This window comes from Eumetopias jubatus, unplaced genomic scaffold (genome assembly GCF_037043125.1).
Source record: "Eumetopias jubatus isolate StellerSeaLion01/CBP00866 unplaced genomic scaffold, mEumJub1_p1.0 scaffold_7, whole genome shotgun sequence".
NCBI lineage: Eukaryota > Metazoa > Chordata > Mammalia > Carnivora > Otariidae > Eumetopias > Eumetopias jubatus.
Window position 1 is genome coordinate 135,558,892 of NW_028274813.1, and position 22,299 is coordinate 135,581,190.

General features: G+C 35.2%; 1 protein-coding gene and 1 pseudogene across 6 annotated transcripts in view; one reads left to right on the forward strand and one right to left on the reverse strand.

Moving 5' to 3' along the window:
- The window catches only part of MEF2A (myocyte enhancer factor 2A), a 172,365-nt gene that overhangs the window by 52,697 nt on the left and 97,369 nt on the right, over positions 1-22,299 (forward strand). The gene's annotated exons all lie outside the window — the stretch shown is intronic.
- Positions 9,587-10,175, reverse strand: LOC114223789 (large ribosomal subunit protein uL22 pseudogene; annotated as a pseudogene).

A 22,299-nucleotide genomic window follows, 5' to 3' on the forward strand; every position in this document is an offset into this window, starting at 1 on the left:
TTTTTAATGCTGACTTCTATGATCTAACACTGTTGTTGTTTAGCAGTTTTTAATTGAGGGCTCAGTTCACACATAATCATTTATAAAGTCTATGGTATCCAGGGTGCCTTTAGGATATCAGAAATAGCTTTCATTAGAACTGCATAGGAAGCTTTCATTTTTAAGGTTATATATGTATTTTGTCTATATTTATTTACAAAGCATTTTTGTTTCCTATTTCTAGCCGCCTCTGTATCATCTGATATTTTGACTTAGAAGATTTTGGTCTTACAAACATTTGTCTTTTTTAATGTCTAGAATAAAAATTATAAAATGAAGTGATAAATCAAGGAAAGAATATTTATGATCCGTTATGAAAATAACCTACCTGAAACATTAAAAAATGATCTATAATTTGTTCTTTGGGAACAGATTATAATTAACTCTTAAGCCATGTGCACGTATGTATCAGGTAGGTTGCTTTCTTTGCAAGTATCACAGCGGCTAACCGAAACAGTAAGAGTTTTACCATCCTGTCTAACAAGAAATTCAAAGTTAGGTTGGTTCCATGGTTGCTTAACTTGGGTCGCTCTTCTGTCTTTTCTCTGTCATTTTTGTATTTTACTGTTTTATTCTAAATTTATTTATTTAGTTGTCCTTTCCAGTAGCATAGTCCCTTAGCAATATGTGATTGACCTACACTGTGGGTTGAAAAAGGCAATAATCAGTCATAGACTTCTCCTAGCTCATTTTGTTTCATCTTTTATTTTCATTGTTGAAACTGAAGGAATATGAGTTGTCTCCTAAGTATCTAACAATGTTTATTTTTAAGTTAAACATACACATCAAGGAAAATGAACATTAAGAAAAGCATAGATAGCTTTCATTAAGGCAGTAGCAGTCAGATGTGAGAGTCAGGGGTAAATGCGAGATGTATTTCAAATGAAGAAATGGTATGATCTGATGATACACGGATGACAAACTGGATATTTAATAAAGATAGGAGTTAAGAAAAAAAAAGCATAGAGAGTAATGAGTGTTTCTCTCTGTAGTCAGAAGTAATAAATAATCCTATCAATAAATCCAGTCCCTTGATTGTGATGTCTGTGGTATAAAATGAAAACGTGTTAAAAAGAGTAAATACTCTTGATGAAAATCCAATATATTTAAATAATGAACTTTCAGGGGAAATTAAGAGATGATTCTTCGTTTCATAAAAGAAAACCACAGGTTCCTCCTGAATAGCTAGTTCTTCCTCTCATTATAAATGCAAATTTCTTAGAGGTTTATAATATCTGATGAATTTCTCTAAATATCTTATTAAATTAGCAGAATTTGAAATTGATCTTTTGTGTGCTTCTCAAACCATTTTTGGCTCCTTTGCCTTTTAGATGTTCCATAGCTGGCAGCCAAGCCTGTGTTGCTGTCATTAATTTTATGACAAAATAGGTACTTGGAGTTGGAATCAGTTGAGTAATAAGTATAATTTTTGAAGCACTTGATATGTGCCAAGTGCTGAACAGTTACTTTATTTTGACCAATTCTCATAGAGCCCTATGTAAAGTGTATTATTTACATTTTATAGATTTGAAAACTAAGGGTAAGAGAATTTTACTTGATTGTAGCCCGCAGTCCTGTATCTAGTAAACGACTCTGATGTCTGAAAAGTGGAGAACATTTTGTGTTTGTGTGTCACCAAGAGGGCCTCTCTCATATCTTTTGTATTATTCCTCCAGTCTTTCTTGTGAGCATGTAGAACAGGTACATGGAAAAGAACACATTCCCCTCGGCGTTTTCCAGAGATTCTGAACTAACTCACTCACTCAGCCTTTACAAATACTTTAAAATATGAGCTAGTTTCTTAGCAGCTTTTGTGGTAATACCCTGTTTGTCCCATGTTCTGGCAGAGGTGAATCCGTTCATGGGGACTGTCGGCTGAGACTTTTGTCATCCTTTGGAATTCCATTCATGTGGTTGCCCTGCAACCTCAGGGTTTTGATACCCTTAAGAAAAGTTATGCGGGTGCCTGGGTGGTGGCTCAGCCGTTAAGCGTCTGCCTTCGGCTCAGGTCATGATCCCAGGGTCCTGGAATCGAGCCCCGTGTCGGGCTCCCTGCTCAGTGAGGAGCCTGCTTCTCCTTCTCCCTCTACTGCTCCCCCTGCTTGTGCTCTCTCTCTCTCTCTCTCTGACAAATTAAAAAAAAAAAATTAAAAAAAGAAAAGTTATGCTTGTGTAGGCTACATGAGTCTTTTTGTTAGGATAGGAGCAATATTATCTTTTTCTTAAGAGAGAAGTGCATGTGTGTGCACATGAGTGGGGGGGGGGTTGCAGCAGAGGGAGAGAGAGAGAATCTTAAGCAGGCTCTGTGCTAAGCGTGCTAAGCGTGGAGCTGATGGCAGAGATCATGACCTGAGCCGAAATCAAGAGTCAAATGTTTAACTGACTGAGCCACCCAGGCGCCCCAGGAGCAATGTTATGTTGAGGCATTTTAAGATTCTTAGCTGAAGTTGTATGAAGTGAATTTTTTTTTAGTAGCTAGACTTTAAAATCCTCTCTTGTATAAAATTGAGAATTTCAAAAAAACATATTGATTAGGTGACTTGCTCTCATTGGTAATTAATGTTAAGTGCACATTTTCTTAAGTACATAATACTGTTTTAGGTAGGGTTTGGGTTTAAACTTTAATTTTCTGGAGGTATGCAGTCAAATTAGTTGAAATTCAAAGAATCACATCTTTTAGTGATAGAAATATAATGGAAATATAACAAAATTTCTTGGAATGCATTTGTTCTTAATTATATAAAATAATATTTCTACCCTGTAAAGAATAAATTGTTGTCTTGACTTCATTTAGTAATGAAAGGCTGGACTCAGAGGAGTCTTCCTTCTGTTTATAATGGCCAAAGACTTGTTAATAAAACGATGCAGGGTAAAGTTTTTTGTTCTCTGATTGTTTTGCATTCTGTGTCTATAGAAAACAATGATTCATAACTTGGGATGCTATATAGAGCTAGAATATTCTTTATGGGAATGTATATGTGTCTACTATTGTCTCTGTGCTTTGGTATGTTTACTATATTGTTTTCCAACATATAACTAAATATCGTAACCCTTGAAGTTTTATTCCTTAACCCTTGGCTGTTCTGAAAATACATTTCTCTCTAATGGTAGTCCATATAATTACCTTATCAGATATACAGAGCAGATTTCACTGAATTTGAAGAATTATTTTCTTTATGATCTGTGTTTTTCTGTCTGGAAGTCTAATTGTCTTGAAAATACGCAAAGCTTTTACCTTTTGGGGATTGTCCTTCTGTCTGAGAATATTGTTGAAAATGAGATCCTTGCTTACATAAATGTCATTTAAAATATTTTGCATTATGCCTTTATCGGTCCCACTTCTGTTCCTGACCAGCTTTGGGATTTTGGGTGTGCTTCCTGTTGTCTCTGGCTGCAGTTTACTTATGTGTAACCAAAAGAGATTGGGATCGATGTCTGTTTCTAACTATTGGACATAAAGCATTATAAAGTAAAATGAGGGTTTAGGAAAAAAATGTTTAATGCAGATGAATATTAACATAACTCTTACGGGTGATTTTTCTGTTAATGCAGTCAAAGATGGGAGAATTTCCCCCATATTCCTGGTTAGATGTCACTGGAAAGTAGTAATGCTTGTTTTCTTGGCTCTAAATGTTGACGATTGTCACTTTTTTTTTGTTGCACTTTATACCTGCAATATATATTTATAATTAATTTTTTTTAACCAACATAGACTTTTGGAATGGCAAAGAAATGGCAACTATGAAATTGTTATTGTATTCTTACTATGTGGAGAGAACAGATTCTTCCCTTGAGTTGCAAAACACTTAATACTGTGAGAACGCCATCAGAGAGGTACATTATAGAGCTATCACACTTGATTTGAGAGGATTTGGAAAAGTTGATGTAGGATTTTTTTAACCCTTTGCAGCATTTTGTTGTTTCCCTAAAAGTGTGAAAGAAATTTCGTGCAGAAGAAAATACTATCTTATTTGTCTGTTGAAGTCAAGTTGGTGAAGCATAATATTTTTTTTCCAAATAACTATATCTTTAATAACTCTTTGAATGTCCTTCAACTTTCTTCACTATCATTTTAGTGATGATTTATGTTGTCTACATAGTATTCCCAAAGATACAATCAGTCTTTGTTCAGCAGAGATTATATTCTTCAGATGATACTGTAGATTCCATTTTTAGAAGTGTTTTATAAATATTAATAAGAATTGTGGAATGTTAGAGCTGAAATACTGGCTAGCAGTATTTATATGTGCTTGGTACTCTAATAAGGATTTTATGGATATTACTGCATTTATTCTTATGAACACACTTATGATACATATGTTATTATCCTTGGTTTATTTAGTTTGGCATAGAGAAGTCAAATGACATTTCCAAGGTCACACAATAGCAAAAGCAGAATAAAACTATTGATGTCTTCCCATCACATTTAAAATAAAGTCCATATATCTCCTGCTTGCTTCACCAGTATCATCTTTTCTCATTTTCCTACAAATGCCTTCCTTGTGCCCTAGCCCAGGCATTCTAACTCCTTAGGGTTTTTTATGTTGTTGTTTTTTTAATTCCATATCCTTTTCTTTGATACCATGTGCCCTCTATCCCAGTAAACATATTAACAAACCTGAAATCAAACAAGCCAATAAAACAAACACTTAACTGCTCCCTCCTTTACTGTTTGTAAGTGATGTACGTTTGACCCTTGAACATTACAGGTTTGAAATGTGTGGGTCCACTTAATACATGGATTTTTTTTTTATAAATACAGTGTAGTTCCATAAATGTATTTTCTTTTCCTTATGTTTTCCTTAATAACCTTTTCTTTTCTCTAGCTTACTTTATTGTAAGAATACAGTATATAATACATGTAATGTACAAAATGTGTGTTAACTTTATATTGTCAGTAAGGCTACAGGTCAGCAGTAGGCTATTAGTAAGGTTTTGGGGAAACAAACGTTCTACATGTATATTTTCGACTGTGTGGTGGAGGGAGGGGATAGGCTTCCCTAACCCTTATGTTGTTCAGGGGTCAACTTAAGTCTGGCACTGAATGTAACACTGTATTGATGTTTATTTACATGGCTCTCTTGAAGGTGGAAAGATTTTTTAAAAAATTCATCTTTGTTTCCTTAGTATTTAGCATAGTGTCTAGTACTTATTTGTTAGTTATGTGGTATATTGGGCTGAACTTTGTGGCTTTGAGACTGTTACTTCTAAACCGTAGTTTCTTTTGTCTGTAAAAAAATAATTTGGACTAGAATGTCTGCTCTTCTTTTCCTTTTTAAAATTCAAAACTTGAGGAGCCTGGGTCGTGTGTTTGGTTGAGTGTCTGACTCTTGGTTTCAGCTCAGGTCGTGATCTCAGGGTCATGAGATTGAGCCCTGCGTCCGGCTCCGCTCAGTGTGGGGGCTGCTTGAGTTTCTCTCTCCCTCTCCCTCTGTCCCACCCCACTGCACGTATGCTCTCTCTCTCTCAAATAAATCTTTTTAAAAAGTAAACACTTACGAGCTTTTTATATTGAGTTTATAAAATTAAAAATTTCAAGCTTTTGGTTTTAAGTCTTTCATAGTGTTTAGACTTTATAGTGAAATTCAGTGGAAAAAATGAAGATGATCTCTATGAACTGTTAAATGAAAAACAATATATGTGAGAAAAGCAAAGTTGCAAAAGAGTAAATATAGTATGTTACTTTTGTGTAAGAGAAGACATACATGTATCTTCTTTTTGTAGAAAAGAAACAGGAAAGAAAAGCAAATGTTGAAATTGGTTCTCTGTAAGAGGGAGAACAGGGGAGAGAGGTAGGGAAAAGTGGACATTCTCTGATTCTAGGTTTTAGTATGGTTTGGAATTGTAGAAAACATGTCCATGTTCTATATATTAAAAAAATAAGAACAAAAGGTTTTATTAAAATTAAAAAGGATGAGGAAAATAGTCCTAAAATTGAATGCAAATGGAAATGAACCCAACGGTATAGTAAGTTAAGAGCAACCACCACTCTGAAGAGGGGAAAAAAAGGCAACTGGTCCAGATAACTTTTGAATATAGTACTTGACTTTATCTGCTTATTCTATGGGGAAAAAAACCCTGTAAAACAAATACAGAGCTCTTTTTTAGTGTTTTGTTTTGTTTTCTTATTTTTTTTTGGTAATAGTATAAGGCAATTCTGAAACTATTTTGTGTGTATTGTGCTTCTCTCCCTGGGGGCTTTTGGCCTGTTGGGGACATTTGTAATTTCTGGAGATATTTTTGATTCTCATGACTAGAGGGGGATGCTGCTGGCATCTAGTGGATAGAAGTCAGGTTGTGCTACAAAACGTGCAATAATACACAGGATTCCCATCCTCTCCCCACAACAAAGAATTTTTATTCTAAATTGTCAATAGTGCTGTAGTTGAGAAACTTTGGATTAAGCAAATGAATAAATGTATTGATGTTGCAAGCCAAGGCTCTTTTTTTTTTTTAAGATTTTATTTACTTATTTGACGGAGAGAGACACAGCGAGAGAGAGGAACACAAGCAGGGGGAGTGGGAGAGGGAGAAGCAGGCTTCCCGCGGAGCAGGGAGCCCGATGCGAGGCTCGATCCCAGGATGCTGGGATCATGACATGAGCCGAAGGCAGACGCTTAACCGACTGAGCCACCCAGGCGCCTGCAATTCAAGGTTCTTACCATAGAGGAGGGGAAGAATAAATAGTGACTAGAGAAGGCAGAGAAGAACCTTGTGGGATTTGGAGGTATCAATATGAACATATGTTCATATTATATTTTCCTAGAAATGGCTTAAAACAGTGGCACTACGGTAGCAATGAACACACCTAGCACCACTCAGATCTTGACTTCTAAATACTCTTCCCCTGTGAAAGGAACCAGAATCACTTGGATAAATGGATTATTCTAGGGATGGTTCAGGAAAGTACCAGATGAGTCTAGAACATCTTGTTGGGCCAGAAGTAAGGAAGTGCTTAAGCAGTGATGAGTACATATTAGAAAGACATAGGACCCAGTTTTGGGGGTGAGGGGTCCCACTGGCTAAATCGGGGATAATTTGAGCATCATAATTAGTGAGGAGGTTAATGGATTATAACTCATTGAATAAAAGAGGAATATACTTATCCGTACTGGGAACTAACAGATAAATGTATAAGTAATACAGAGCAGTGGAGAGGGCTTTTCCTCACACTAAGTGTGGAGGGAATAGGAAAGGAATTGGAAGACCATCATTTTATAATTGTTGTGGTATAGATTGGTTTAGGTAAGAATCACGAAGGCATTCTAAGTCCAGGGGGAAAATTTGAGGAGTAGAGTATTTATATTGTTTTAACATGTTTTCCCACAGATAGCTTGTTATTTGCAAGAGGGAAATAGGTATATACAGCAGAGAAACTGGATGACATTTTGCTCAGATGATAAAAATCACACATGCACTCTCACACCATGAGGAATGAGGGAAAGAGTGAATGCTGTCCTTGCAACTTTCAGTAAGTTTGGAATTATTTTAAAATAAAAAGTTTAAAAGTTAAAAGTTAAAAAATAAACATTTTTATAAGTGGTTGTAACATTAATATATGTGCTGAAGACTTTTAAAATATTTTCTTCTGAGGCATATGTGAATTTTAAATTGTGCAAGAATGGTATAGTAGGTGAAGGAAGATCTGTGTCCCAAAGTGTGGGCAAAGTAGGAGGAGGAGGCAGCTGTGGTGCCCCTGCCATGGCCATTAAGGATGGGAGGGAGAAGGAAGGAGGGAAGGAACCAGGCTATGGAATTGGTGGCAGGGTTTCTTTATCCTGCTAGGGTTGGTAGTCTTTGGCTTCTCCCTTCTTCCCCATCATGCTTTTTGCCAACAGTGAAATGAAGGGTTTTTGTGGCCAGACTTTGGATCTGGGGTAGCCCTGGACTCGGGGTCCACTGGTCAAGTCTGGTGTTTGGCACTGGACACTCGCTGCTCTGGGAAAACTGATGAAGGGCTTTTAGATTCTTGATCCTCTTACTAAGGCAGCATAGCCTAATCATGAGCACTCTCCAGGGGTTACATAGACCTGGATTGAGTCTTGGCTCTGCTGTTTAGTAGGTGTAACCTTGGGGAAAAGATACTTATGGCCTTGGTTTCCATTTTCTCAGATTTAAAGTGAGAATAACATCATATCTCATAAAGAAGTTGTAAGAATTTAAGAAGATAAATGTGTGTTAAGGTGCTTTGCTGTTATTATGTACCAGAGCCCTTGACGAACTTCCATTTCTCCATTGAACCAACTAATACATAGAAAACTTACTCATTGTCTGAATCCTATGGTTATGAACTTACCTAATGAACTGACTGTGAACATAATTTGAATATTATGAGAAGATACTGGAAAGGCCTGATAGAAGATTTTTTTAAAAAAAGTATTTTCCCCAAACTGGATGGCAAAAGGAATGGAATAGTACTTATTTCTCATAACTGTTTGAAATTTCACGTTCAGGAAGAAGGCTCTAGAATTTCTTTTGAGTCAAAAATTTGTTGAAAAAAGTGACTCTTTTAATTAATTATCAATATTCAGCCCTTCCAGAGAAGGTTGCCCAAATCTTTTCCTTTTTTTTTTTTTTTTAAAGATTTTTAATTTATTTATTTGACAGAGAGAGAGACACAATGAGAGGGGGAACACAAGAAGGGGGAGTGGGAGAGGGAGAAGCAGGCTCCTGGCTGAGCAGGGAGCCCAGACACGGGGCTCGATCCCAGGACCCTGGGATCATGACCTGAGCCGAAGGCAGACGCTTAACAACTGAGCCACCCAGGCGCCCTCTTTTCCTTTTTTGATGAAGTACACATGTGAGATGGGATTCTTTGATCCGATTTACATTAAAGCTAAAAATTGGAGTTGTCTTCCTAAATGAAATGGAGCTGAATCCTTCCTTAATACTAATTTTTTTACAGTCTCATTTTTCTTACTGAAGACACTGTTTTCAGGTGTGCGTTTTTACAAATTAGGTAATTTGTTGTTATTTATACTTACCATGATTTTGTACATATTATGTATTACATATTATATATTACATGTTTGTATATAGTTACCATATAATGGTGCTTAAAGTTACCACTATTATATATATTATGTATCATTTATATATACATTTACCATATAATCATGGAAACTATAATACCATGATACACACATACACATATATACATACCAACATTATATGTAATTGCTTCCATTTTACTTGATTTTTAATTATGTTTTCATTATTTTTAAGGCTATCTTCCATTTGTGGCAAGGTCTAATATTTTCTGTTATATCAATAATAAAGTTTTATATTCAAATACATTTATTAAAGTGAAAATGGGAATTGATGTAAAGAAAAAAGAGGTAAATAGTAGTGTTGAGAGTGTCTGGGAGAAAGATTGAGAAGTTAGTGTATGAATGACTATAGTTACGGAACGACTGCCGTGTTATATAGTAGAAAAAGTCCTGGCTGTTTGAACTGAGACTTTGGATGTTTCACTTTTCTTCTTGGGTTTCAGCTTCTCTGCAGAAGGGGTAGGGATTATGATATCAGATGATTTCTTTAAATGTTTTTATTTGTATTTGCATTTATTTATTTTGTGCAGAATCCCCCCCCCCCCCCCCAGGGCCGTAAGTTTTTGTTTCTTCAGTTTCTTCTGGGATACCTTGTTCTTCTGTGCAGCCTCCTCTTCTGATTTAGGAACAATCTGCTCTTTTTCAGTCAGGGTCATCTCAATGTGCCAGGGAGAGCTCATATCTGGGTTAATCTGACCATGAACCCTGTAAGTTCTGTGCCACATCTTGGGGACTTTGTTCACCTGGATGTGTTCAGCAACTGGAGAATTTACATCTAAACCCTTAAGTTGAGCATTACTCTGCATTTTTAAGCATGTGCAGTAAAATTCACACTTTCGGCCACTGGCCCTATGTGCAACTCCACTGTTAGGGCACACCTACCGACCCCACTGTTGTAGTGACAGGTGGCACACATTGGGTCTGCAAAGTGCCATCTTTCAGATACTTGGTGGCTTTTCGGGGATATGCATACTCTTGGATGGGCTGGGCAGTTTCACGTGTGTTCTTAAAGTGAACATGAAGATTTGAACCTCTTGATTAACATGATTTTGTAGGGTTTTCTGGGTCAGGTGAAAAGTGAACCATTTTCAGAGATCACCTCAGGCCTCTTAGGGGAAGAGGAAGAGCAATACAAGATGGTTTCTAAGATAATTTGAAAATTACAGGATTCTATTCTTTTTCAAGCACCTCGTTTGAAGTTTGGTAAAGAAAAAGGTGTAAAGTGGGTCCTGCAACAGTATTGACTCCACACTTCCCCTTCTTTTCATTGATAAACTATTTATAGAAAAAGGAAGAAATCAGAGTATCTACTAAGCTTAAGGAAAAGAATGTTAACTATATAGAAACTATATATATATGTATAATATACTTATCTGTTTCATGTTTTAGTTTGCTTTTTTTATATGGTATAACCCTAGATACCAATTTGACTAATTTTTTTCTCTTGATTTCTATTGTATGTACAAATAAAGGTATTATCTTTCAAGGGAAGTAAATATGTGAAATAGCATGAACATAGTAAATACTAATTTTTTCTGATCGTAAATATTAATATCAAGCTTGGAAATATATTTGTTAGTAGTAATAATGATTTACTTTCCCTCAAATATTTACAATTGTGTAGTATTTTGTTCTAGCCCCATGTGGTACATATAATATGTATAATTTCAATTTTCCTCTTATAAAAAGTTAGTTTTAGAAATTGTCAGGTACCAAAGGTTATGCAGCTAATTTAGTGAAATGTTTGTGGCTAGGATCCAGGCTTCTCGCTCAAATACTAATGGACCTTCTCAGTCAGATAGTGCTTTGAAATTCCAAGCAAGTTGTGAAGAAAGAGTAATTGGAAATGGCACAAAATGCTAAAGCAGAAGGAAGATTTCAGTGATGTTTAAAGTTCCTGGTTTCTGGTTTTCAGGATTTTTTTTCTTCTTAAATTTAAAAGCAGCCATTGTGGTGTTTTTAGGAACTTTTTTCCTTATCACAACAATATTTATTTTAGAGAAAAGGAAAATGAATAAATTCTTGAGTAGAATGCATTTTTCAAGGGAAGCTGAAAGATTTCTTTTTGAGAAAAATTAAAAAAAATTTTCTTTAGGGGTTCCTGGGTGGCTCAGTTGGTTAAGTGTCTGCCTTCAACTCAGATCATGATCCCAGAGTCCCTGAATCGAGCCCCGCATCGGGCTCCCTGCTCAGTGGGGAGTCTGCTTCTCCCTCTCTCCCTCACCCTGCTTGCTCTTTCGCTCTCTCTCAAATAAGTAAATAAAATCTTTAACAAATTTTTTTTTCTTTAATGTCGACCACATTGTTTAAAAACCTTATGTCTAGAGGATAGTTTTGGGGTATTCATTTGCAACAATAATAAATATTTTGTTCCTCGGGACTTTGGTACTGTTTTCAGTTTATATTTTGTCCCTAGGTGAGCACATTGTTTCCCACAACAATATCTATATGCCCAAGATTCCCAAAGGCATATTTTTAGCTCTAATGTCTGAGTCTTATATCTAGCTTCCTGTTTGACATTTTCAATTGTATGATCCATGACCATCTTGTTTAATATGTCCCAAATTAAATTAAGTCCCCCCCTTTTTTTTAAATTTATTTGAGAGAGAAAGCACATGCATGCACAAGCTGGGAGAGGGACAGGGGGAGAGGGAGAAAGAATCCTCAAGTGGACTCCCTCCTGAGCACAGAGCTCAACAGAGGGCTTGATCTTGGGACCCTGAGATCATGAGCTAAGCTGAAATCAAGAGCCAGTGCTTAACTGACTGAGCCACCCAGGTGTCCCTTAAGTTCCCTTCTTTTAAAGCAGTAATGAATCATTAAAGATTTTCTCTTGTTAAATACTTGTTTATTTGTTTAAAAAGCTCAGTTGTTGATTGTACATAGTTACTTTTATTACAAAGGGTTTTTTTAGTATTTTTTGAAAAAAAAATAATTTACCAGAATCATCAAAATTAGATGTTCTGATGAACTCAGAGATTGGTGTTTATTTAATAAGAGCAAACCTTAAAAAGTAAAGTTCACCTTCTGTTTAAAGTCCATGCTCTTACAATATTTAGTTAACTTAAGCAACAAGTTTCTTTAAAACAGTAAACAAAATTGATTTGAAAAGACTGAACATCTGTGATCAGTATTAGTATGAATTTGAGTGTTAGATTCTATGATATTTCTTTCTTTCTTTTTTTTTTTAAATTAAGTAAACCTATACCCCCAACATTGGGTTTGAACTCATAACCTGAGATCAAGAGTCACATCCTCTACTGACTGAACCACAGTTGCCCCTGGTATTTCTTAAATTAAGACAGTGGAACCCATATTGGGAGTCTTTTTTTAAATCTAGTTTCTGATTTTATAAAAATGACCTACTTAAAAAGAATTTCAGTTAACTGAGAGTTCAGTGTAAACTAATTTTTTACTTTAATGTTGCCTGAACACAGATCTAGACCTTGGGATTTAGTGAGATTCCTTCCCTCCCCCACCAAGGATAAGATACATTACTTTGTAGGAAAAAATGTCCATCTGTGTTTGCTAAAGATAAGTGTTAGTTCCAAAGGTTGGTTTTAAATGTTTCCATTTCTTTATAGAAAAATTAGTACTCAGTTGACCTAATGGGTTAGTGGTTAGCTTAAATTAATAAAATCATAATCCTGCGATTGTTTTAAAAGTGTGTACATACTTTTTTTAGTTTTTGTGTTTTTTGAAATTGTGGTAAAATGTACATAACATAGTATTTATTTTAACTATTTCTCAATGTATAGTACCGTGGTATTAAGTAAACTCATACTGCTGTGCAGCAATCACCAACATCTATCTCCAGAACTTTTTCATCATCCCATATTAAAACTCTGTACCCATTAAGCAGTAACTCCCGATTTGTCCCTCCCTCTCATCCCTGGCAATTATCGTTTTACTTTCTCTGAATTTTGACTACTCTGTGTACCTCCTATAAATGGAATTGTCTAATATTTGTCTTTTTGTGACCTATTTTTCTTACCATATATTTTTAAGGTTTATTCATGTTGTAACAAGTGGTAGGATTTTTTTTTTATAACAGTTTCACCAGTGAAGATCTTTTTTTTTTTAAGGTTTTATTTATTTATTGAGAGAGAACGTGTATGTGTGTACACACCCATGAGTGGGGGGAAAGGGGCAGAGGGAGAGGGAGAAGCAGGGTCTCCATTGAGCAGGAAGCCTGATGTGGGGCTTGATCCCAGGACACTGGGATCATGACCTGAACTGAAGGCAGACACTTAACTGACTGAGTCACCTAGGCACCCCAAGTTGATAGGATTTTTGGTAAAGCTGAAAAATACTCCATTGTATATAGATATCACATTTTGTTTTTCTGTTCATCTGCCAGTGACATTGGGATTGTTTCCACCTTCTAAGTGTGAATAATGCTCCTATGAACATAGATGTACAAATATAATACTCAAGTCCCTGCTTGCAGTTCTCTTGTGTATAGACCTATAAGTGGAATTATTGGCTCAAGTGATTATTCTCTATTTAACTTTTTGAGTAACCACCATACTGTTTTTCACAGCAACTGTGCCATTTTACATTCCCAAAAACAAAGCACAAGGTTTCACATTTATCCACATTCACATTAAGACTTGTTTGTTGTTTTTTGTTTGTCTTGATGATAGTTATCCGAATGGTGTAAAGTGGTATGTCATTATGGCTTTGATTTGCATTTGCCTAATGATTAGTGATGTTGAGTATCATTTCATGTGCTTATTAGCCATTTGTGTATCTTCTTTGGAGAAATGTCTGTCCAAGTCCTTTGCCTGTTTTTGTTGAGTTTTAGGGGTTCTTTATATATTCTGGATATTAACCTCAGAAAATGTGATACAGAATTATTTTCTTCCATTTGGGGGGTTGCTGTTTTACTCTGTTGATAGTATCCATGGACACTTTTTGACATTTGGCCATGTATTCATGGATTTGTCTGGGTTCTTTATTCTCTTCCATTGATCTATATGTCTTTTTAATGCCAGTGCCATACTGTATTGATTACTATAGTTTTATAGAAAATTTCAACATTAGGGAGTGTGCATCCTCCAACTTTGTTCTTTTTCAAGATTGTTTTGGCTATTTGGAGACCCTTTAGATTCCATATGAATTTAGGGTGGCTTTTCATATTTTTGCAAAAAACATCATTGGGATTTTCATAGGGATTGCGTTGAATTTGTAGTTCACTTTGGGCAATATTACATGTTAACAACGTTAAGTCTTTTGGTCTGAACATAGGGTGTCTTTTTATTGTGTCTTCTTTAATTTCTTTTATCAGTGTTGTTTAGTTTTCAGTGTACAAGTTTTTCACGTTGACTATAAGTTCCTGAGTATTTAAAAAATTTTGATGCTTTCGTAGGGGTGCCTGGGTGGCTTGAGTCACTTAAGCATCTGTCTCTTGATTTTGGCTCAGGTTATGATTTCAGGGTCCTGAGATCGAGCCCCACATTGGGCTCTGCGCTCTGTAGGGAGCATGCTTGAGGATTCTCTTCCTCTCCCTCTGCCCCTTCCCCTCTTACATGTGCATGCTCTCTCTAAAACATTAAAAAAATTTTTTTGATGCTATTTTAAATGGAATTCTTTCAGATTGTTCATTGTTAGTGTAGAAATGCAACTGATTTTTTAATGTGTTCATTTGTATCCTACTACTTTGATGAATTTGTTTAGTTCAACAGGTTTTTGTGGAATCTTTAGGGGATTTACATATAAGATCATATCATCTGCAAACAGATACTTACACTTTTTCCTTTCCAGTTTGGATACCTTTTATTCCTTTTTCTTGCTTAATTGCTTTGGCTAGATCTTCCACTGTTGAATCTGTAAGGGGTGAAATCAGTCCTTCTTGTCTTATTCCTGATCTTAGAGGAAAAGCTTTCAGTCTTTTACCATTTGAACATGCTGTAAGCTGTGGGATTTTCCTATGTGATTTTTATTATGTTGAGGTAGTTTCCTTCTATTTCTGGTTGATTGTTTTTATCATAAAAGAGTATTATTGTATTTTGTCAAATGCTTCTTTTGTACCAATTTAGAGGGTCATATGGTTTTTTCCTTCATTCTCTTAATATGGGGTATCATAGTGATTAATTTTAGTATGTTGAATCATCCTTGCATTCCAGGAATAAATCCCACTTTGTCATGGTGTATAATCCTTTTAACATGCTGTTGGATTTTGTTTGCTAGTATTTTGTTCAGTATTTTTGCATCAGTTTTCATAAGGGCTATTAATCTATAGTTTTCTTTTAGTGTCATTGTCTGACTTTGATACAAAGTGTAATGCTGACCTTGTAGAATAAGTTAGGATGTGTTCCTTTCCCTTCAGTTTTTGGGAAGAGTTTGAGAAAGACTGGTGGTAGCTCTTTAAATGTTTGATAGAACTCCCAGTGAAGCCATCAGTTTGAGGATTTTTCTTTGTCAAGAGGTTTTTGATAACTAATTCAGTCTCCTTACTAGGATCTATTTAGCTTTTCTGTTCCTTTTTGATTCAGTGTTGGTAGGTTTTGTGTTTCTAGGAATTTGTCCATTTTATCTAAATTATCCATTTTGTTGGTATTACTATTATTTCATCATACTCTTACAATCATGTTTATTTCTGGAATTGGTAGTAATAATCCCACTTTCATTTTTGATTTTAATTATTTGAGTCTTGCTTTCTCTTTGTCTAGCTAAAAGTCATTTTTTTTTAACGTTTTGGAAAATCTGTTTTTGGTTTTGTTATTTTTTTTTTCTTGTTTTTCTATTCTCTATTTATCTTTGTTCTAATCTTTATTATTTCCTTCCTTCTGTTAGATTTGAGTTTGCCCTTGGGGCAAAATCACACCATCTCAATAGTATCGCTTTATAATAAGTCTCTTAAATGACTGTGAGTCTTTTAGCTTTATCCTTCAAGGTAGTTTTGACTGTTCTTTATATTTGCAAATGAATTTTAAAAATAATCTTGTTAGGTTTTGCATATAATAAAAGGAAACCTGCTGGCATTTTGATTAGGATTGCATTGAATCTTTAGATTAATTTGGGGAGAATGGACACCTTTATGAAATTGAAACTTCTCAGAATCTGCAAAGATGGATTTTTCTATTAGTATATTTTAAATTTCTGGATCAAGACATTTTTTGTTTTCTGTGTTTTGTTTTAGGTAACTGAAATAATAGCGTCTTTTATTTTATTTAATTTTTTGCCAGTGGGAGTGCTTCAGTATAGAAGAAAATTTTGACTTTGAAGGAAAGAAAGGAAGAATTGCTGTAGCCAAGACCTAAATAGGAAAGAAGGCATGTGTAATGGGACAGATGCTGATGGGTTGATAGTTGTGATGGCAGGAAATTAAGGAGCAAAGTCATCAGCTGAAAGTGAGGATGAGTGATGAGTGTTGGAGATGTGAAGAGAGAGAATATGGCATAAAATAATCAAGCAGATAGCTGAGAGATGGAAAATTGCTAAACTTAAAGACAGATTAATTAGCCTGGTTGGCATGGTTGTTTATTCTCAGCCATATTCAGCTACATGGGAGCAAGCAGGTAGTCAAGAGTGGGTTTTTTTCCCAGGAAATGAGTAGAGGGCAGAGGGAGAGCAAGAGGCAAGGGAGTGAGGGCATATGAAAATTTCACTGGATAAAGAGAGACATAAACTGGGTGAGGGACAGTGAAAAGGTGGTAGGTGTAATTAAATTGTAGGACCTAATGGGATCTAAAGAGTGTTATAATTATGTTATTAGAGCATTTGAGCTGGAAATATGGAGGTAGTAGTTAAAGAGTTATACCTGCCAGTTTAGTTTGATACAATTTACTTTCAGATTTTTGTTGGTTATTTGTATTAATCTTCATGTGATAAATACAGGACATGTTATAAAAAACAAGTTCATATTTTTAAATCTAAGATTTTTGGGGCCAGATTATGTTTTTGATTTCTTTTTTCCCCCTCTATTACTTTTTCCAGGGACTTGCCAGTTTTATTATTCCCTCCAAAAAACTAACTTTTAGTTTTGTTGATCTCTGTTGTATGTTTTCTATTTCATTACTTTATGCTCTTTTATTTCTTCATTTGTACTGTCTTGGGTTTAATTTGTTCTCTTTAAAACCCTTTCAGATGGTTGCTTAGAACATTGGTTTTTGGCTTTTCCTCCATATATGTATCTTAAAGCTATAAATTTTCCTCTTGAGCATGGTGTTAGCTGCATCCCATAACTGTTGATATGTAATTTTCATAGCGTTCCATTCAAAGTCTTTTCTGATTTTGACTGTGGTTTCTTCTTTGACCCATGGGTTAATTAGAAGTTTATTGCTTAATTTCACAATATAAGCATTTTCTAATTATATTGTTATTCATAGCTTAGTTCATTGGAGGTCAGAGAAACATGTTTGTCCTTTGAAATTTGTTAGTTTATTTTATATCCAGCATGTGGTCATTTTTGGCAAACATTTTTATGCACTTACGAAGAATGTATTTTCTGCTCTTGTTAGGTGTAGTGTTCTATATGTCAGACTGTTAATTGTAAAGTTCAAATCTGTTTCTGTTTCTTCTGGTCTATTCCTTGTTTTGGTGTGCTTGTTTCATTACTTACTGAGAAAACTGTGTTAAAATCAACTTGCTAGAATTGTGGTCTTCACTCAGTTCCTTTGGTATTGGCTGAAGTTTATTTGGAAAAAGTATGTGTTTGGGGTGCCTAGGTGGCTCAGTTGGTTAAGTGTCCATCTCTTGATTTCTGCTCAGGTCATGATCTCAGGGTTGTGAGATTGAGCCTCACATTGGGCTCTATGCTCAGCAGGGTCTTCCTGAGATTCTCTCTGCCTCTGCCTTCTCCCCACCCTGCTCTCTCTCTCAAATAAATAAATAAATGTTTGGGGGAAACGTATGTTTTTACATCTGCAGAATTCACTACAGTATTTTAAACTGATGTGTGGGAAAAGTCACAAATTAAATTTCAAACCAATTTGTGGAACATTAGAGTCACATGTAGACATTTTTGAAGCATGTGCTGTCAGCAGAGGGAATGTGTGTCTCTGTTGCTTCTGGCAGTAAGAAAGAGGTTACCATATTATAAGGCTTTGAGCTGTTATCTGCCATATGTGTTTGTCTTGAGTAAGTTTCTAATTGCCTTTTGTATTTGGCCCTTAATTTTGCTTAGATTTGTAGAAAGCACAAAAAGTTATTTTTAACATGGAAAGTGTTAAATCATGGAGAAGGAAACAAAGCCAGTGAGAACGCTATTGCGTATGAAGTCATGTACTATTTTACATCCTAACCATGATAATTTCCTATTATAAGTGGACATTTTCTGTATTTCAGTTCAGTTTTAAAAGAGAAATGATTGGGGATTATGAGTTTATATGTAACATAATTTTTCCTATTTAAAATAATGGAAAATAAAGTCCTAGTTAGGATTTTGCACAGAATATCTGATTTTAAGGAACAGATTCCTGACTTTAAGTGTTATTAGGTATATTCCGATTTAGAATTGCTAGTTCTTTCTGGTGAATTGAATTTTTACTGTAATGAAGTGTCCTGCTGTATCTCTATCCATATATTTATTTCATGCATTAAAATGTACTGTAATAAAGTATACTTACACAACTTCATTTTGATTTGTGTTCTACACGGTATGTTCTCCAGGCTTTTACTTTCATTCTTTCTATATACTCACATTTAAGACGTACTTCTGTAATCATCAAATTGGTTTTTTTAAAATACAATTTGGGTTATTAATTCATTTTCCCCCCTCCATTAGCTTGTTAGCTGTACGTACTTTTACTGTTCTTACATGCATTTTTGAATTGAAGTGCAAAAAGTAAAAATGTACCTTTTCTATTTCCCATTAAATGAACGGGTTTTAGAACACTTTAACTTCATTTACTACAGTATTGTACTGTTGTGCATTGTAATATTTTAAACTCCGCAACGTATTATTATATTTAGTCAGTATTCACTTGGAGTTACATATTTACCCTGTTCCTTATTCTTACTTATTTATTTGCTTACTTACTTTTTGGTGCAATATCCAAGCTGTGTCTGGGATCCTTTTTTCTTTCTACTTGAAGAAATCCCTTCAGTGTTTTTGTTGTTAAATTCTTTGTTTCTATTTGACTACAAATGTTTGTATTTTGCCTTTTTTTTTTTTTCCCTGAAGAGTATTATTTGCCAGATATAGAATTCTAGTTTGGTATTTCTCCCACTCTTGGCACTTTGAGGGTATCATTTCATTGTCTTCTGACTTCCATTATTTATGTGAAAAAGTCAACTATAAATCTTACTATTTTTAAGGTTAATGTTTCTTTTTTTGGCTACTTTTAAGATCTCTCTGTGGCTGTCTCTGTCACTTTGTCTCTCTCTCTCTTTCCCTCCATTCACCCCCTTTACTCTGATATGCTTTAGGTTGTGGTTTTCTTTGTATTTGTTTTGCTTGGGAGTTTGTAGATCTTGGTTCTGTGGCTTGATGTCTTTTTTTTTTTTTTTTTCCTCCTCATCCCCCCCCCCCACTGGTAAGTTTTTAAAAAGTTTTTAACTATATCTCTTTAAATATTTCTCTTCTTTTTGGGGACTCCAGTTACATGTATTTTGGATCCATGTGTCATAATTTTTTCACACTCTTTTCTGTATTTCCCAATTTGTGTCTTTTTGGGCGTCAGTGTAAGTATTTTCCTCTTTCCTGTCTTCTGGATCTTCTTTAGCTGTATTCTAACCTATTAAACTCATCATCAATTTTTTATTTTCTGTTTTCAAAATTGTATTTTTCAATTCTTTGTTTTCGATACTTTTAACATTGTCTGCTAATAGTCTTTTTTATTAATTCTTTAAACACATTGACTTATTTGAAAATTCTTTTCTGATAACACCATTACCTGGATCTACTATGGGTCTGATTGTATTGCCATTTTAAAATCTTAGTTTTCAGTCAGGTCTTGACTGGTTATTTTTTATTTTTAGGCATTTTGTATAAAAAATGATAAGATCATTTGAATTTCTAGATGATGTTATCTTTTGCTGGTAAGATTTACTTTTGCTAAAATCTTTTCAGAAGTTTTTACTGGCATGCAGCTAGGCTAATGACACTAGGTAGCCCAGATTACTTTAACCTAATCAGGGATTGAGATGATCTGAAGCTACACTTTCCTCCTTGTTGGCCTGGTCTATTTCTAGTTTACCTTTATACCTAGGGTATAGTCCTTTGGATTCCCTCCAGATTCCTGGTGTGTTTACTGGGGCTATTCTTTGGCAGGCCCGAATCTATTTTTGTGTCCCACCCATAGATCTGTTGAAAGCTCTGTTTAGCTTCTCAGCCTCTCAGCCAATGCTTTTTGAGTTTGTTTTTTTTTTAATATATATATATTTTTTAAAATCTTATTTATTTGAGAGACAGAATGAGAGAGAAAGCACAGTGGGTAGAAGGGCAGATGGAGAGGAAGAGGGAGAAGTGGACTCCCCGCTGAGCAGGGAACCTGACGTGGGGCTCAACCAATATTTTCAGAATCTACTAATAACTAGGGGGAAAATTAGTCTGAAGTGTGATCTCACTTCTTTCTTCCAGATCTCAGCCCTTCAATTCTGTGTTGAAAGTTCTCCAGTGGTTTTGAACAGATTACTTTTCTTGTTGTTTTGTCATTATTAGAAGAAGGTTGGTTTGGGGCTCCTGGGTGACTCAGTCAGTTAAGCATTTGACTCTTGTTTTTGGCTCAGGTTGTGATCTCATTTGTTGTGGGATTGTGCGCCCTGTCAGGCTCTTTGCTCAATTTGGAGTCTGCTTGAAGATTCTCTCCCTCTGTCCCTACCCCCACTTGTGCTCTCTCACCCTCTCACCCTCTGTCTAAAATAAATAAATAAATCTTAAAAAAAAAAAGAGAGAGAGAAGGTTGAAGTAACCTGCTCAATCGTTGTCAAAAGCAAAATGCTCAGATATAATCTAACATTCAGAATTTTCAGATTATAAAAGAAAATATGGTACATACACCTTATAGGCATTAGTGTTGAAAGGTATGACTATCTTGCCTACTACAGTGCAAGTTTTATAATGTGAATTGAATGCAATATGATCTATTAGGGAACATGATTTGAATAAGCTGACTTCTATTGGTTTATATTGCAGTCTTGTGAGAAAACAAAAACATTATACAGCACAGCTGTTTGATTGGTTCCCACCAGTTGACTAGCCGTCCTTCAGTTTTTCTAATGTTTCCTGCTTCCATGCACATGCTATTCTCTCTGCCTAGCATGTACACCCTCATACTCAGGTTTCGGTATGAGGCACATTCCTAAGGGCTTTGAAGCCTTCCCTAACTTATGAATTTAGGTCAGATACATGAAGTTCCTAATTTTAATTTGTACAGACTCATTTATGTGATAGTTTGATTAATGTCTGTTTTCCCCTACTCAACTATGAACTCTGTGAGATCAGAAATCATGCTTTTTTTTTTTTTTTAACATTTTACCCTGTGTGCCTAGTTCAGTGTTTGGAAGTACATTTTTTGCAAGTAGGTGATCAATTAATAGGTTATCAGTTAATAGATGTTCAGTTAATGTTTGTATGAATGAAGAAATAAAAGAATACAAGGGAAGATATGTAAGAAATGCATGCTTATAGTAATGATGGTAGTGATAAGAATTTAAAAACTCACTGCTTTTGAGCAAAAGTCAGATTTAATCAAACATGGATTTGCACAGTACTTTTTTTATTTTTTTAAAGATTTTATTTATTTATTTGATGAGAGAGAGACAGTGAGAGAGGTAACACAAGCAGGGGGAGTGGGAGAGGGAGAAGCAGGCTTCCTGCTGAGCAGGGAGCTGGACATGGGGCTTGATCCCAGGACGTTGGATCATGACCCGAGCCGAAGGCAGATGCTTAACAACTGAGCCACCCAGGCGCCCCTGCATAGTACTTTTAAAGTTTACGGCTATATATGCACAATATTAAAAATACTTGAGTAAAATTCCCCTGAGAATTTATTATTGTGAGTGTTTTAGTATTTGTCTTCCATTCCCTTGTAAATATTTATTATGTAGGTTTTAAAAAACACTAGGTCTTTCACACAACTGTTATTCAGAACATGACAAATTGTATCATTGCCAGTCATTGAATTACAGAGATAAATGGAATAAAAATATCCTGTTCTTGAAGAACTCACAGTCTCAGAGGAAAACGGACTTAGAATTTATTATACACATAGCCACAAAGTGTAAGGTGCTATGGTTTACTCTGTCAGGGGAAACTGAATCT